Raw genomic sequence first — 16,673 nt, 5'->3', positions numbered from 1 at the left:
AGTGGCATGGAGAGCACGGGACTCACATCTGAGCATACCCGTCCCACTTGAGGTGACGAACGCAAAAACAACGGTTGATGGACAGAATGCAGAACAATGTCATACATTCACCCAACTACAGAGATCTGGGCCTAAATCCATAGTTTTTTTGCTCACCATGCCATCCAGTTTGAACCTAGCCATATGCAAATCAGTCTTGACCCTGTGCCCCATGGGAACAGTCCAGCTCAAACTGGCAAGCCAGGTCCTCCCTGGACTGGAAACAAACATCCTAGGACCGGTTTCGGTGCTGTCAGCCCTCATCAGCCAGGATTTGAAAAGCGTGGAGGCAGCACCAATCGTGAAGTAAGTCGAAAGAGGCCAAAGTTTTACAAAAATAGATTTTTCTTTTTCTTTTCAAGTGCACAGAACAGCCAACGCGTTTTGCTCCCCAACCATGGGAGCTTCGTCAGGGCAAATTAAATAGATGATTCTCCTCTATTGGTGCAATAAATATGAAGAAAATGCTGACCACTATAATGGTACATATACTAGTAAAAGATTCCGAGTTGCAAGAATGTATCCAGAAACGTTGAGGGCCGTTGAGTTTATCACACAAATCACATAACATCAGATTATCCCCATTAGGTAAATATTAGTATCCATCAAGGTATTATGAAGCGTAGAGAAGTATATGCAGTCCTTGATAAGCTGCTATCGCACACGTACTTAAAGAAGTTATACGAACGCTACGGCCCACGACGGATTTTTGCATGGAGAGCACAGGACTCACGTCTGAGCATACCCGTCCCACTCGGGCTGACAAATGTAACAAGCACTGGCGTTGCCAATAGGTCTCGCAGTAGGAAAGTTGGAGCTATTGGTTTTGTAAATGACAAAGCCCTTTATGTTTTTAAAATGAAAAAAAAATAAAAGGCATTGTTATTTGCAATTGTAATGGCTCCAACTTTCCTACTGCGAGACCTATTGGCAACGTGAGTGGTGTTGCGTGTGTGATTGGCGTTGCGTGTGTGAGTGGCGTTGCGTGTGTGATTGGCGTTGTGTGTGTGAGTGGCGTTGCGTGTGTGAGTGGCGTTGCGTGTGTGAGTGGCGTTGCGTGTGTGAGTGGCGTTGCATGGGTGAGTGGCGTTGCGTGGGTGAGTGGCGTTGTGTGGGTGAGTGGTGTTGCGTGGGTGAGTGCGTTGCGTGTGTGAGTGGCGTTGCGTGTGTGAGTGGCGTTGCGTGTGTGAGAGGCGTTGCCTGTGTGAGTGGCGTTGCGTGTGTGAGTGGCGTTGCGTGTGTGAGTGGCGTGTCGTGGGTGAGTGGCGTTGCGTGGGTGAGTGGCGTTGCGTGGGTGAGTGGTGTTGCGTGGGTGAGTGGCGTTGCATGTGTGAGTGGTGTTGCGTGGGTGAGTGGTGTTGCATGTGTGAGTGGCGTTGTGTGGATGAGTGGCGTTGCGTGGATGAGTGGCGTTGCGTGGATGAGTGGGGTTGCGTGGATGAGTGGGGTTGCGTGGATGAGTGGGGTTGCGTGGATGAGTGGGGTTGCGTGGATGAGTGGGGTTGCTTGGGTGAGTGGCGTTGCGTGGGTGAGTGTGGTGTTGCGTGGGTGATAGTGGGCTTGCGTGGGTGATTTCCCTTTTAATGAATATTTATTTTGTTAGTCATGGTGAGCTGGCCACAGACATTTAGCCCCTAAGCACCGACCATACCCTTGTATATAACCCCCAGCAATTAAGGTTGCAGGGTTAGAAACAACTCATGCAGCATAAACACAGGCAGGGCAAAACAGTGGTTTCACAGCAGAATCGGCAGTCTGAAAACCGTAGCAAGGCACAGGGGTTGGGGGACGGGCAAGCAATGAAGAGACAGGAAAAAAATTAAATGGGGGAGGGGGGGGCAGGAACGATTGGAAAGTTCGCAGAGGAGGAGAGATAAAAGCTGCAAATGCAGTAATAGAGTGATCGATAGCAAATACAACTTTGGTCAGGGTACTTTATCAATAAAATAAATATTCATCTAAAAAAGTTTGATTGCAAAGCGTCCTGTCCAGCTTAATGAGTGCGACAAAGTCAATTAATCTCTCATAGGCAAAACCTAGTGACTTTGCTAATGCTTGTTCCCACTTGAAGCATAAACGCAGCAGATGTATGTCCGAACGCCTGCCACACTTCTCCTCCCCTCGCTTGATTCCTGCCCCCACCACCAGGCTTTTTTTTCTTACTGGAACACTTTCAATTTCTTGACAGCTCTTTGTTACCGAGCGGATGAGAGCTGCTCACATCCGGGTGATGTTGGCATCGATCCTGGCGAGCGATAATAGCGTCTTATATAGGTCAGAGATTAAAAAAACAGAATGGTGCAGACACTGGAGCATGCATACGCCACTGGCTAGAGAGAGCAGCCCGAACTGCGACTCCACTGTCACTGCAGCTCTCCTCCCCCACCCCACCGCTTCTGCCCTCCCTACAGCGCCCTCGTGCACCACAGAGAGTTAACACGCACCGGAGATTCGCTCAAATGCAGGGAATGGCTAAAAGGCATCTGGCAACCAACTGTAGTCATTAATTCGTTGACGCACTTTAAATGTTTACTCCCTGCCAAGTACTACTTAAAATTAAGAACAAGTTTAACTTCGTCTGTTCATGAAGTGCAGGTTGTGAGGTGAGGTAAAGAGACATCGCACAATCTCTCCTAAAAATAGATGCTTTAATGCACGCAAGACGGTATGGACTAAATTGAAGGGTGTCTTATCGGTCCCCACCCAACTGCAGGAGTTTGGCCAATGTCCGCCAAAGATCCCTGGCACCCGTTGCCACATAGCACCGTCTTGAGCTGTCCCTTGGTCACATCAAACTTCCTCCCAAAAATGGGATGGTGCGCAAGTCAGGTATGCATGGATAAGAGTGACACAATGGCCGGTTTCTTTTTTTTAATTTCTTCGTATTGCAGTCATCCTAAACCCTCACGTGGACAGTTATGCTGGAGCACTGTTTAAAAATACGTCATCTGCATGTTACATGGTGTAGCACGTGCGATGTCACGCGCCGTGATATTACTTGCAAACTGCCTAACTTGCTTAGCAGCCCACTTCTGTGTTTTTAGGATTTGCTCCCTGCCCAGCGCTACCCCCAGACTGCAGGAAATTGCTCCTCTTGAATCCCCTCTAAAGAGGCACACACACACGCAATGTCTACCAGGGTGTGACTCCAAAGTGAATCACGCAGATTTCATGCAATAGTTTGCGGGGAGAGAGAGGGGATGTGCTGGTGTGGGAGGGGGGAGGTGCTGGTGTGGAGGAGTGCTGCTAGGGCAAGGCTGTGTTTGCGGGGAGGGAGAGGGGAGGTGCTGGTGTGGGAGGGGGGAGGTGCTGGTGTGGGAGGAGTGCTGCTAGGGCAAGGCTGTGTTTGCGGTGAGAGAGAGGGGAGGTGCTGGTGTGTGAGGGGGGAGTTGCTGGTGTGGGAGGAGTGCTGCTAGGGGAGGAGAAGCCTGATGCCGGATGGGGGCGGGAGAGCCTGGGAATGCGAGAGGCTGGGCTTGCATGCGATGCGCGTGCATGTACACGGGAACTGCATGAAAACTGCGGGGCTGAAAGCCCTTTGGTTTCACGATGTTTTCGCCACTTGAATTCTCGCTCCGCTCGATGCGCTTGCGCACATCGATAGGTCGCGAGACCTAAAAACAACAGTTGATGGACAGAATGCAGAACAATGTCATACATTCACCCAAGTACAGATATCTGGGCCTAAATCCAGAGTTTTGTTGCTCACCATGTCATCCAGTTGGAACCTAGCCATATGCAAATCAGTCTTGACCCTGTGCCCCATGGGAATTGTCCAACCCAAACTGCCAAGCCAGGTCCTCCCTGGACTGGAAACAAGCATCCTAGGACCGGTTTCGGTGCTTTCAGCCCTCATCAGCCAGGATAGCTTGATTCCAGTGGCATGGAGAGCACAGTACTCACGTCTGAGCATACCCGTCCCACTTGGTGTGACGAATGCAAAAACAACAGTTGATGGACAGAATGCAGAACAATGTCATACATTCACCACAGTACAGAGATCAGGGCCTAAATCCATCATATATTAGATATGTATCCTCTTTTTCTCTGTGTATCTTGTCCATCCGCACATCTTCAACCCCCTCTCTTTCCTCTTCAGCATTCTCTTTTCACTCTTCCCCCGAATGCACTTCCTCGCATCTCTGTCACCTCACCCCCCCAACATGCATTGCACTCCCTCAAATGTAAGCACTTTAATTTCTCTTACATTTGCCTTGAAAATATTTTGACATCTGTGTACCCCTTCACCTACACATCCAAATAATTTCAGTTGTAAATGGAATACACTAACTTTGTTCTGTGTGCTCTGCAGAGAGGATAACTCACTGACAAGCACTTTGTTTGGCTTCAACCTCAGCCAGACCCCCCAGGATATTGCGGCATAGATTTGCAAATTTAGCGGCACAAAAATGGAAATTTAGCGGCACAAAAATGGAAATTTAGCTGCATTATTGCGGCACTTTATTTTTCTCGGAATTATTACTTTGCAGCATTAAATCAATGTAAACTGATTTTGCAAGTATTCCACTGTGTAACAGGCAAGTGTCTGCGATTCTACGGAAGCACAGCTCCAATCTGCACCTTGTTAGAGGGGGCCTTATTTCCCCCTGGGGTTTTCTAGCACCCGTGTATGCACCCCTGCAGGGGCACCACTGCCTCCAGACTTGTCCATTTGAAAAAACTGTGATTTCTATCAACCTTTTTAACATTGAAAATATATTGATAATATAAATATGACCCATGTAGGAAGTCCTGCTTTGCTCCTAGAGCTCTTTACCAGAAAGTAATGCAGCAAATTAAGTGTGGGAATTTAAGATACAGTTTGTGAGTGGACAAAGGCATGAAAAATCATTTAAAAACTATTGTCTTTTCTGAAACCCAATGTTCTAAAAGGGTCCCTAAAATATCCCCAGCAGTTCTGAAGTTCGGTTGCTGGGTAAATAGCTGCCAAGGTTTCAGATTGCTTGTGTGTGACATTTTCATAAATTCAGTGTAAATATGAGTGACACTCAACGACTTTGAGTGACACTTTCTCCTGAACAAAATAAAGCAATGAAGTCTAGGTAAATAGCTGAATATCATAAATTACCCCCATTAGAGAAATTAGAAACTTTAAGAATATTTCGAAACTGCAGCAAAGTACTGGAAATTGGAGGACACTATCTTAGTGCCTTTGTAACCTGATTTACGTCCTTTGCAGCAGCCCTTTTTTATCATGACAAAGTGCTGATCTTGCAACAGAAGGAGCATTATTCAGCAGTTAACTTGAGATTTTTTATTGTTGCTTGAAAACTCCTGGATACTAAAGGAATTCAGCACAGTGCTGCATAAGTTCCACAAGCAAACAAAAGGATCTCTGTGAGAAAAACAATACATCACAGTTATCCTCATAAAATATGGTTTTGCGAATATGCGCGCTACGTGTGATCACAATTATCACAGACCATGATGGTGAACCTACAATTTTAAGTTCCACCTTAGGCTTCGCAATCTATCCTCACTCTGTCCCCTTACTTCACTACCTTCCGGTCCTTAGTTTTTTACCTCAAAGATTTCCACTCGTCTCTGAGTAACTATCCTTGTGAGGAAACGGCTCCAAAAAAACTTGAGTCTCAGCTACCCAGTCAATGGTTAATATACAATTGGATCAATTAGCGTTTCTCTGTATGGTTGTAACACCTCTCCACCCCCCCTCAAGACTGTCCCGGCTGGTGAGAGGAGCTCATCATATTGGCACCACTTTCCTGAGAGCCATGCTGTGTGCCTTTTAAAGACACTCAGCACCTGCTGCCAGACTCACTATTACCAGACACAAACCGGTGTCCAGGTGTCCCAGCCCCCTCCCCCCTCACACACAGCAGGGTTACAGCACATGTCGAGGTCAGGAAGGATGGGCCGTCTTGCCATGCTACTATAATTGAACACTAGCGCTCGGTGTCAGCAGCAATTCCTGGGGGCCTGGGTGGCAGGAAATTGATAACATCCTGCCGCAGCCTGAGCCGACCGACGCTCTCTCTGAGTCTCTGGCATCATGCGAGCAAAAGTCCTGTTCATGTAGGACTGACTGCAGCAAGGCGCCAGTAGGCGAAGTTAAGGGGCGCATTTGCACATCAAAGCCACGTAGGCTAAATGCTTCGATATTGCTGGAGGAAGGGGTACTGAACGGCGGCACGTAGTGACGTGTGCGCGCACAGCCATTAAAAGGATATTGTTTTACTAACGCTTTTCTGTAAATATCGCTGCAATAATTGTAAATATTGCGGGCATCGCGCTAGTCAGCTGATTTCGCGATTTTTTCGTGAGTCGCAAAATCGCGAAATGCTGGAGGGTCTGCTTAGCGTCTGAGCGCTCAGTCAAAGCCCCTCATAAATACCTGACAAGGCTCAAGCCTTAAAGTATGCACAGGAATAAAATACAGATAAACAACATTATAAAATAGCTTACACTTGGGTGAATGCAAGATTAAGTAAAGCATGTGAAAAAAGAGAGGAACTAAATTACTGAAATGCATTCCCTTGACATTTTTAACTTTTACTGTTTGCAAGTCAATCCATGTTTTTGGTATCAGGGTTAACTTAGGGGCATGAAAACAGGGCCATTTTTAATGTCGTACATCAGAGAACTGGCCATTGTAAGCCCAGCTACCACATTAAGCACATATCTCTTGCTTTCAACTTGACTAAGATATTTGGATCAACTTAGCAGGGTAACAAGAGCGAACCCTTCTCATTATTTGGATCCATTTTGCAGAGGAGCAAATGCTGCAGCTCCACTCCTAAAGGAGCGAACAGTGTGCAACGAGGGCCTGGGGTGTCACAGTGGGGGAGTTTAGCGTGATGAGGGGTTTCGGCACAATATACAGAACAAAGCATTATCATGCAAACACTTACCATTACCGAGAACAAGGCACCAAATCAGACGTGCTTGCAACCACTCTCACGTATAATGAAAGGGTGGGATCTATACCTTTGAATGACAAACGTCTGAAATCACGCAGGGATGGAGTCTCCAACGCCCGAAACCGTGACACTTATTGCGTCGCTGGCCTGCAGAGTACATAAAACCGGAGAACCCAATGGCAATGAAGGACTTTAAAACAGAAAGCCCTGCTTCATGCATCACCATTAAAAAAGTTGATTTACTGCCTGACTTCCGGCTCCTGCTTCAGAGCGAGGTGGGGCAGGCAGCCTGAAACTATTGTATCTCTAAATAAATCGATCTATTTAATTTATTTTTAATATAAATTTGTGGGAATTCAGAGGGGCGCAGCCCCACAGCGCAAATGGAGCAACTGCCCCTGCACGGTGGTCTAGAAGATGACCGGTTTAGCAAAGCAAGTAATCTAGGTCTCTGGAAGAGGCAAGCACAGCTTGCATAAGGTAAGCACAAAATCTACAAGACAAGTTCAAGCTGGATACATCTAGCGCATTGTAGGTACAGTGGGCACAAGAAAAGCGATGAAAATATAGGATTTTTATATTCATTTTTAAAGGGTGGGCAAGATCTCCTGGGCATCATTTGAAGTAATGTACGAGTTACTTACTTTCAGTAACAATGTATCTGGTAGAGACGTTGTCTAGCCACAGATTCCTTAACTTAGAATTATCCCCAGGCGTCAGACTGGATCCAGAATGGTTTTTTGCAGCACCTCTGCGCGCCGGGGGACTGCACCACACGACCCCATCCTGATGTCGTACACAGACTTGACGTCAGCGAGGTCATATAAGTCCCTCCAGGTGCGCTGACGCTAGTTTTCTTCAGAGAAAATTTTTCACGGCACAACGAGGAGCCACCAATAAAAACTGTGAATGTATGGGAACACTGTGCGAATGAGGAAAAATCAGTAAAATAAAGAAATAGGGTGATGTATAACATCATCCTAAAGGACAGTGTCAGACACTGTATATCAACAAACCAAGAAGTAAGGGCAGAGCATCGCTCTGAGAGACTACCCCGTAAAGCGAATCGTAGACCATCCCCAGAGGCTAAGTAACAAGGGAAGAATGTCCCGACAGACAGCAGGGAGACTGGCATTATAACACAGAACCTTGTCGGCCAACAAGTGTGGAGCACAGGAAGAACAACACTCCACTGGAAGATGACATTACAAAGAATATCACTTGTCCATGTAGAGATTGAAGGGCTGATGCACAGCTGAACAGCTCCCAAAGAAGGTGACTGCAGAGGAGTCAAGAATCTGCAAGTCGAAGGAGGAGGCGAAGGGGGGAAAGAACAGGAGAAGATCCCAAACTGGAGGGGCCAGAGTGGAGGAATGCAGCGAAAGGGAAGAAAGAATCTCCTATTGAAGGCGAAAGCGAAAAGCACTGCTCCATAGGAAGAGAAGCCACCCAGAGGCAGGCGGCTGCAGAAGGCAAAGTCTGAGAGGCGTGCACCAACTTGAGCACCCTGGATGAAGACCAGCGCCAACTAAAAGAAGGCAAGGTGGGGAACCCCACCTGGAAAGGTCCTCGCAGAACGGGGAGGATGGGTGGGCGTGAAGGAATGTGCGGCTAGACAACGCCTCTACAAGATACATCGTTACTGAAGGTAGGTAACTCGTACATCTGATAGAGACATCTAGCCACAGATTCCTCAACTTAGAATAGATACCACAGCCATACCCTAAGGGGGAGGTGGGTCTGCAACAGACAACAGAAAGTGCCCGAGAGCACTGAACCGACAACAGATTGACGGACAATGGGGAAAGCTGTGGCGGTACAGCCAAGCAGCAGACCAAGCAGCTCAGAAGAGCAAAAGACAATGGGAGAAAAAGAACTACTCCCAGAGCCCAATGGCGCGCTAAGGTGGTCTCAACCAACATCTAGAGGACAACATGGAATGCCATAATTAGAGTCTACCCGGCAGGCCTACGCAAGGGAGGCCAGGCAGGCCACAGCCAGAAAGCAAAGGGCAAAAGGCATGAGCTAAATCACCTCCCAGAAGCATAATCATGAAACATAAAACACGCCAGTGCAATACTTAGTGAAAAGAAAGCGACAAGGGTGGACAGCCACACGCTGAAGCACACTGAGGCGGACCACAACGAGGAACATGCACGTAGCAGACATCTACAGAGACAAGAAAGTGACGTAGCTAAGACAAGTACAGGACTGCCCAACGAAGCTACTTGAAGACCAAGGGTAATAACGTACCCAAAGGAAGACAGAGATTCAGGGCGCAGCACCCAGGACAACCCTCAGAAGAGGAACCCTCCCGCAGGTACACCAGACACAGATTAAGGGTGACACCCAAAGGAACATTTTTTTGTGTGCGTGCTATAGTTCCTCGGAAGCGAGCCCAGCAGCCCCGCAACACAAGAGCAGCGGATTCACGCTGTTTGAGATGAGGAGAGAGACCACTGTGTCTCCACCATCAACCCATCACTGAGCACACTGCGCAGTAAGCATCCAGACCGCCTTATTAAAAACGGCTCCATAACCTAAGGACCAACGTACTCCTAATCCCGATCCCAACCGTAAAGGAAGAGTCGCCCGCGAGATTACCATTTCCAAGTCCATATCCGACTAAAATAAGGCACCCCCAACTTCGGGGTACCTCGCAGTACCTCCAACGCCCAACAGCGCCTGACCAAGACCATCCCACAAACTTGGAAGGCGTTCATAATGGAAACAGGCAGTGATTAATACAGTCCTGATGATGATCCCGGTTCATTAGGAGCCAGGGGATCGAAACTTTGACGCTTAAAACAGTGATGCAGGAATTTCATTTGTATATTATTCTATAGACACTGTATGTCGAAACTTGCTGTAATTGATTAATAATTTGCAAGCGACAGTTGGCTCCAAAACTTTCTTTGCCTGTAAAAATTTCCTCTCTTGACTCACCTACTTTTCTTACCCTATGGTTTTTCCAACTCTTGGGTTAGGTACAGGATTGTGCCCTATCTAAATGTTTGTATGTGACCCCCTCTAGGTCAATCAAAATCTTTTTTTATTCTAAATTAAATATTCCTCGCCCGGCTTGGCCTGGAAATTGGATTATAGTACTGATTGTGGTCTATAAGTTTATTTGTTTATTTATCGAATTTCCTGAGGACCCTTGTTCTCTGTAATACCCAAAGGAAAAAGACACATTCAAAGGGCGTGGCCTCTGAGGTACTGAAGGTGCCTATAGGAACCGTGAATAAGAACACGCAGAGCTGTGGAGAACCACATCAGATCCCTTGAGCCACCACCTCCGACCGGGAGGAGAAAGGAGAAATGCACCCTACAGAAAAGAGGGATTGTTCAGCTCATGAACGGGACAGACAAGACCCCCCAGAAGAAGCGCCTCCAGAAAAGGAGGCTCACCCCCGGGATGGGCCCCCAGAAACCCCTTGCTGCTCAAGCAGCATGAACAGGCATCAAAGAGTACTATAAAAGTGCAAAGGCAAAAGCCGCAGTGCAGAACGATGGCGAACCTGAGTACCAGACACCCAACATGCGCGCATATATAGAAAGGACGAGCCACAAGACCAAACATAAAGCAACCATGGACAATTACTTAGTAAAGGTTGTGAATAAAATTAACAATGACCGAAGAACGTTGTTAGGCCGGGAGAACCCTCCAGACTTACCACCTGCATTACCTGTAGTTAGTAATGATTTGCATGTGGCTGTTAATGGTGATCCTGATGTTGTCCTAATGGAAATACCAGCTGAACCAGCCCAAACTCAGGATCCCCCCGAACCAACTGAAACATCTGATGACATTAGGCCACAGCGTTCCCCGGCCCTGCAAACTGTGAAGGCCTGTAGGAAAGTACAAACCAGGCGCGAGGGAATCTATAATAAAAGGAAAGCCGAACCCACAATTGCTAATAACACCAGCGAGAAAGAGACTATGAATAAGAACTGCATGGCTAATTCTAATTCAGAGCAATTTGATTTACTGGTTAGCATTATTGAGGGGAAGTTTGAATCAATTGTTAAACCACTTGTGGATAAACTAGACCTTCTGACAGTTGAGGGGGGTAGATTGGGCAGATCAATGTCAATGCCCCGAAACCCTTTGATGAGAGGTCAGGCCTAAATAAAGTAGTTACAGCTGGTCCACCAGCGGACTGTAGGGGTGTGTGTGATAATGCTGTGAAGCTACCTGTTGAGAGGTTGAGCTTAAATAAAGTAGTTACAGCTGGTTTGCCAGGGGGCAATAGGACTGCACAGTTAACAACAACACCAACTTGTACGTCTGGAGGATCTGCGCCCAAGAAAAGTAGTTATATCAATCTTCCACCAGACTGTGCTCCTTATGTAGTTGTTCTAACCAATGTCCCGCCTCTTGATATAAGTCAATCTCACACCACCCAAACACCCCAGGAGTCACATGATTCGCTTAGGAACAAAACGGTTTCGTGGCTGCACAGGCAATGTGGGTTCCCAACCAATACTAGGATCAAATACTAACAACAAGAAGAGTTAATTGGATTGGGAACTCAAGAAAGTCCTGTAGGGGGGAATGTGTTATTGTTAATTTTAAATACCCTCAGCATGCCGCTACTGTCCTGCTCAGAGCAGCCTCTCTTACCCCGAGTGCGAACGATGTACTTGTACGCCCCTTGGGATACTTTTATAATCATCTCAGTAAGATGCCCCGTGCCACCAATAGAGGTACACCCTTTACCCTCAACCAAGGTCCAACATTTGAGGTACCACTACAGAATAGATACTAAGCTTTGAGTTCTTTGGACCAGAACGATTGACATCCAAAGCCCATTACACCTCAGCCTAGTTTACCCCTTAACGTCCAAGAAATGCACTTAGGTGGGCCTGGTATAGATCTGAGGAGAACTAAGGATTCTACTTCTACAGTGTCTGACAGTGGAATGGTATCCGACCCGGTTATAGGGAGGGATACGATTAATAAACTAACAGGACATGCTGAGGTCTCTAATGTTGGTCCCTCTGAAGCTGATGTTAACCTCATTGTTGTCCAAGATGAATCCAATAATTGTATCATAGGGGGAACCTCTATTGTGAGTTGGAACATAGCGGGTTGGGCTTCGAAAAAGAATAATCTGGGTTGGGAGAATATGATCAGGTCTTACGACATTTTATGTCTTCAAGAAATGTGGTGTGTTACTAAACCTAGTTTCGAAGGGTATGCATGTTACAGTTTAGAAGCTGTAGAGTCGAGGCATGGGAGAGCTAAAGGAGGTCTAATTTTCCTCTTATCTGTGGACTTGACGTTGACTGTAGTAAAACATGTAACAGTTGGAACTCATTCCCAAATTTTATGGGTAAAATTGAAAGAAGGTACAGAGGTGCTCTTAATTAACTTCTATAACAATATTTTTAACAATTCATGCCAAAATGTTATAGAAGAATTGGAAAGTGCCCTCATGAAGCTTGTAGCAGAAGCAAAATGCATTTTTACTTACATCTGGCTAGGCGATTTTAACTCTTCAATTTGTCCCTTGTCACCTTCTAGGGTTTGTGGGGTGCTAAACAATATTGGCGAAAATATACCCCACTTCCCACATAATGTCTATGGGGAGGCAATTAATGGTATCATGTCAGCTTATGATTTAGAGTTAGTACAACCCGATAAAGCTGCCAGTGGCAAAACTATCCCTACCTTTATTGGGAGAAACACAAATTCCCACATTGATCATATTATGGTTTCAGCCAGCATAGCACCTTACTGTTTGGTAGCGGTTATTGAGGTACCTAATTTAAGTGATCATGACTGCTTAGCTATGAAAATAGAAAATTGTAACTGCAGGAATCAGCGGGTATTGAGAAACATAGATAATATTGAGCCTCATAGGTCAAATGGGACCAGGATGAGGTGGAAAGGGGAAAAATCCGCAATAGTTCTGCCTATTATTATATCCAGAACTTTGGTAGATATTAATGACATTTTAACACCAGGAAGTGTTTCTGTCTCTATTGTCAATAATTTTGTTAATATTAACAGAATTATTGATAGTATATTTACGGGAACAAGGCCAGGTTCGACCAGCCATGGTAAGGGTTGGTTTGATCATGCGTGCACAGCCCTTCTATCCCAATTGAAGCAGGCCCTAGCCCTTAAACCAAGGGATAGGAATCAAGTCTTACTTTTGAGACATGATTATAAAACGGCATTCACCAAAAGGAAATGGGAATTACAACAGGAAGCTTGGGATAGACTAACGCAGGCGGCAGAAACCTCTGATAGCTGCCTATTTTGGTCCACAGTCAATTACCCCTTCCTTAAAGATGATAAAACTCCCCAACTTTCATCTAACGTCAGTAGTGAGGCATGGGTCTCCCACTTTTCAGAAAGAACAACATCTGGTGGAGAAACCACCAGTATACCAAACGCACAGCTGAATGTAAAGTATAACAATTTAAACAAAAGAAGCTATTGCTTATTTAAATCACTATTGAACAATCAAGAATACACTGATAAAGTCAATTTTGATTGAATTTATATGTACATTTTCATTTTCCCCAAATTTGAGTAACAGTTGATAAACTGCAAGGCTTTTACTTGTGCTTAAAAAAAATCATCATAATCCTGCTGTTGCGGGAAAAGAAATGCACATTGCTGTCAGTCAATCATAAATACATTATATTGAATTACACAACCGAAAATTGGATAATTTGAAAAAAGCCCAATGCATTTCGGGTAGATCCCTTCTTCAGGGGCACTGTAGGAAAGAATAGAGATGTAACAAATAATCAGCACTAAACCATAAAGCCAAAATTCATATATACATGTTCTTGCTGCAAACATGATGATAACGAGATGCATGCTCTTTAGGCCTCCAGAGAACATGATACAGTGATCTAAAAAATACCTTATGTGTTTATCTCTAGGTCAACCAGAAAATTGAAGGGAAAAGGGGAGAATTAAGTGCTTCCAGCAAAAACCACCACCAAAAGTGTAAAGTATTCATTATCAGTACTTGTGTATATCATGCAGGTGCCTCGACAGTGGATCTCAAGTCACTAGACTAACAACACCATCTTCCTTGTAGAGTTAGACTTACTGCGAAGTTCAGTTGTGTGGAGGCTAATGTTAGAATAAGGCCTTGGAGAAAGTCTGTAACGCTTCGTTCTATATGTACAAAAAATGAAGATAAACACTAGTAACCGCGACTCAACTCGCAAGACTAGAAACTCAAGTTAATGTTTACTGCTAAATGAGCTATTGAAAAAACTTACGAAAGCGAGTGCTGTTATAAAAACCTTCTTGCTGGATCTGCAATTGGCCCAAAACTGAGGAAATGACTTCTCAAAAACGAACCTGAAATATCAATGAACCTATCCTTACTGTGAATGTCACGCACTGGGGAACTAAACCTAGTGTCTGTTGTACACCTCGTTAAAGTAATAAGCCAAAAACTCACCATGAAAATGAGCTTCATGTTCGTGAAACAGAATATATCAATCCTGCTTGTTAAAACGCGGTAACCTGCTTCTATTTGCGGTCTGCAACGAAAATATAGGGCACCATCAGTGTATGAGCATTAAAACTACGTAACAGCTAATTTTCTAACGCCTTGTTGCTTAAACGCTGTCACCAATTGTTAAACACTCACTGAGTTATTGGTGAATGCGTCCTCGTCAAAAACAAGCAGCCTGCCAGAATCGCGGTCACGAACGCTAAGAAACACCCATATTTAATAATCTCGCATCTCCTTCAAAGCATAGAAAGCGGACTAGAAGAATGCGCCATGTTGTAGTGGTGAAATTGTCGAAGCATTATTAGAATAGTGCAAGTTAACGCTCTCTTTAAACTAATACTAACGTGTATAAATCCCTAGGGCCTCCTGCATTATTGGTAGTCCAAATTAATGATAGCCCACGTATCTGGGCAATTAATTGACACTTGCTAATCATTCCTCTTGCAGTGTTGTGAATGGTGATTGATGAATGATCTAAGACAGAGGTTGTGTCAAAGGGGCTGTAGCCGTGCAAGCGACCAATCGAGAACTGTTCGTAATCATGCGATAAATGTTAAGATGCACATGTTACCTGGCGCATCCTGCTGATTACCTCAATAGGGAGGGGAAACAAGATAAAAAACGTGAAGAGTTGAAAAATAAAATAAAGAGTGTTTCCTGTGCCAAAAAGACCAGCTAAAAATGTGTGAAAGGACTACATAAGGCCAAACGCCCCAGTAAAGTGGTGATGTAGAAATGAACTCCCAAATAACGAAATATACTTGTTTAATGAAATGAACTGGGAACAAGAGATAGGCAGAGAAAAATGTATTGTGCATATGTAGTAAAGATGATGACCTAAGTTTAACCACATTTACAACACTATGGAATAAGGATGTTGACACAATGGTGACAACATTTACAACACTAAATACAGTATGGAAAGGTATCACAGAAAGCATTGGAGTTCTAATCTGTCATTGAGCCCACCTGGTACCAAAGTTTGCAAGTATTTGATCCACCAAGCTTCTCTTTGTGCTAATAGTGTAGTGGGGTTGTAATCCAATCTCACTGTCAAAGATTCCAGGATGGTGAATCGCAATTGCGCATTAGTGTGCTGGTGTTCTAGCCAATGTGATGAAAAATACGATTTTATGGACTTTGTACGGAATGTGCTTTTGTGTTCGGTGATTCGTACTTTTATTTTTCTTGAAGTTTTACCGACATACAATAATCCACATGGGCATTTTATCACGTAAATCACGTTGGAGCTATTGCAATGCCCATTGTATCTTAATGAGATTGCTCTTCCTGAGTGTGGATGATGTATCGTGTTTCCAGTCATTACATTATTACAATGCACGCAATTGTAACATTTGCGCATTCCTTGAAATTGTTGTTCAGTTTCAGTTTTGGATGCTAGTATTTCCTTGATATTTTTGCTGCGAGTATACGCAAACAGTGGTTCCTCATCGTACAAACCTTTGAAATCAGGTTCCTGTTTTAGTAGTTCCCATCTTGATTTAATGATGCTTTTGATCGCATGAGACCTGGAAGAATACTTGGAAACAAAAACGTTACGATTGGATTGAACCTTTGGCTTGGTGATAAGAAGTGTTTCACATTCTTTGGATTGAGTCTTACTGAGTGCTTCAGCCAAAGTTTTAGGTGGGTAACCCCGGTCACTGAATTTTGCTTGCTGTTTTTCTAACGTCTCTGATAGAGTGGTGTTGTTTGAAGTTATTTGTTTAACTCTCAACATCTGAGAGTAAGGTAGTTTCTTTATTAGTGAGGAAGGATGAAAACTTGAGTGTAATAGAAGATTATTTCTGTCTGTGGGTTTTGTGGAAACTGATGTCTCAAGTTTGTTCTTGTGTTGACTAATCAATACATCCAGGTAATGAATGCTTTGTTGATTGATGTCATGTGTGAATTTGATTCGCTCGTGTTTACTGTTCAATTCACAAATCGCTTGCTCCAATACATCTTTTGAGTTTTTCCATACAAGGAAAATGTCGTCGATAAATCTTGTGTAGAATACTAGATTCTCAGACCAAACTCTTGACTATAGATATTGTTGTTTTCAAATTGCGCCATAAACGTATTGGCGTAGGCGGGAGCCCCAGAAAAACCCATGGAGGTTCCACTGACTTGCAAATAAAAGTCTTCTTGCCATGTCAGATAGCTATGTTGGAGACAGAAAATCAACAACTCCAAGGAAAGATTTTATTGACTGATAATTCTGGCAATTGTAATAGAG

This window comes from Lissotriton vulgaris, chromosome 11, assembly GCF_964263255.1.
Source record: "Lissotriton vulgaris chromosome 11, aLisVul1.2, whole genome shotgun sequence".
NCBI classification, from domain to species: Eukaryota; Metazoa; Chordata; class Amphibia; order Caudata; family Salamandridae; genus Lissotriton; species Lissotriton vulgaris.
Note: the sequence above shows the minus strand (reverse complement) of the source record.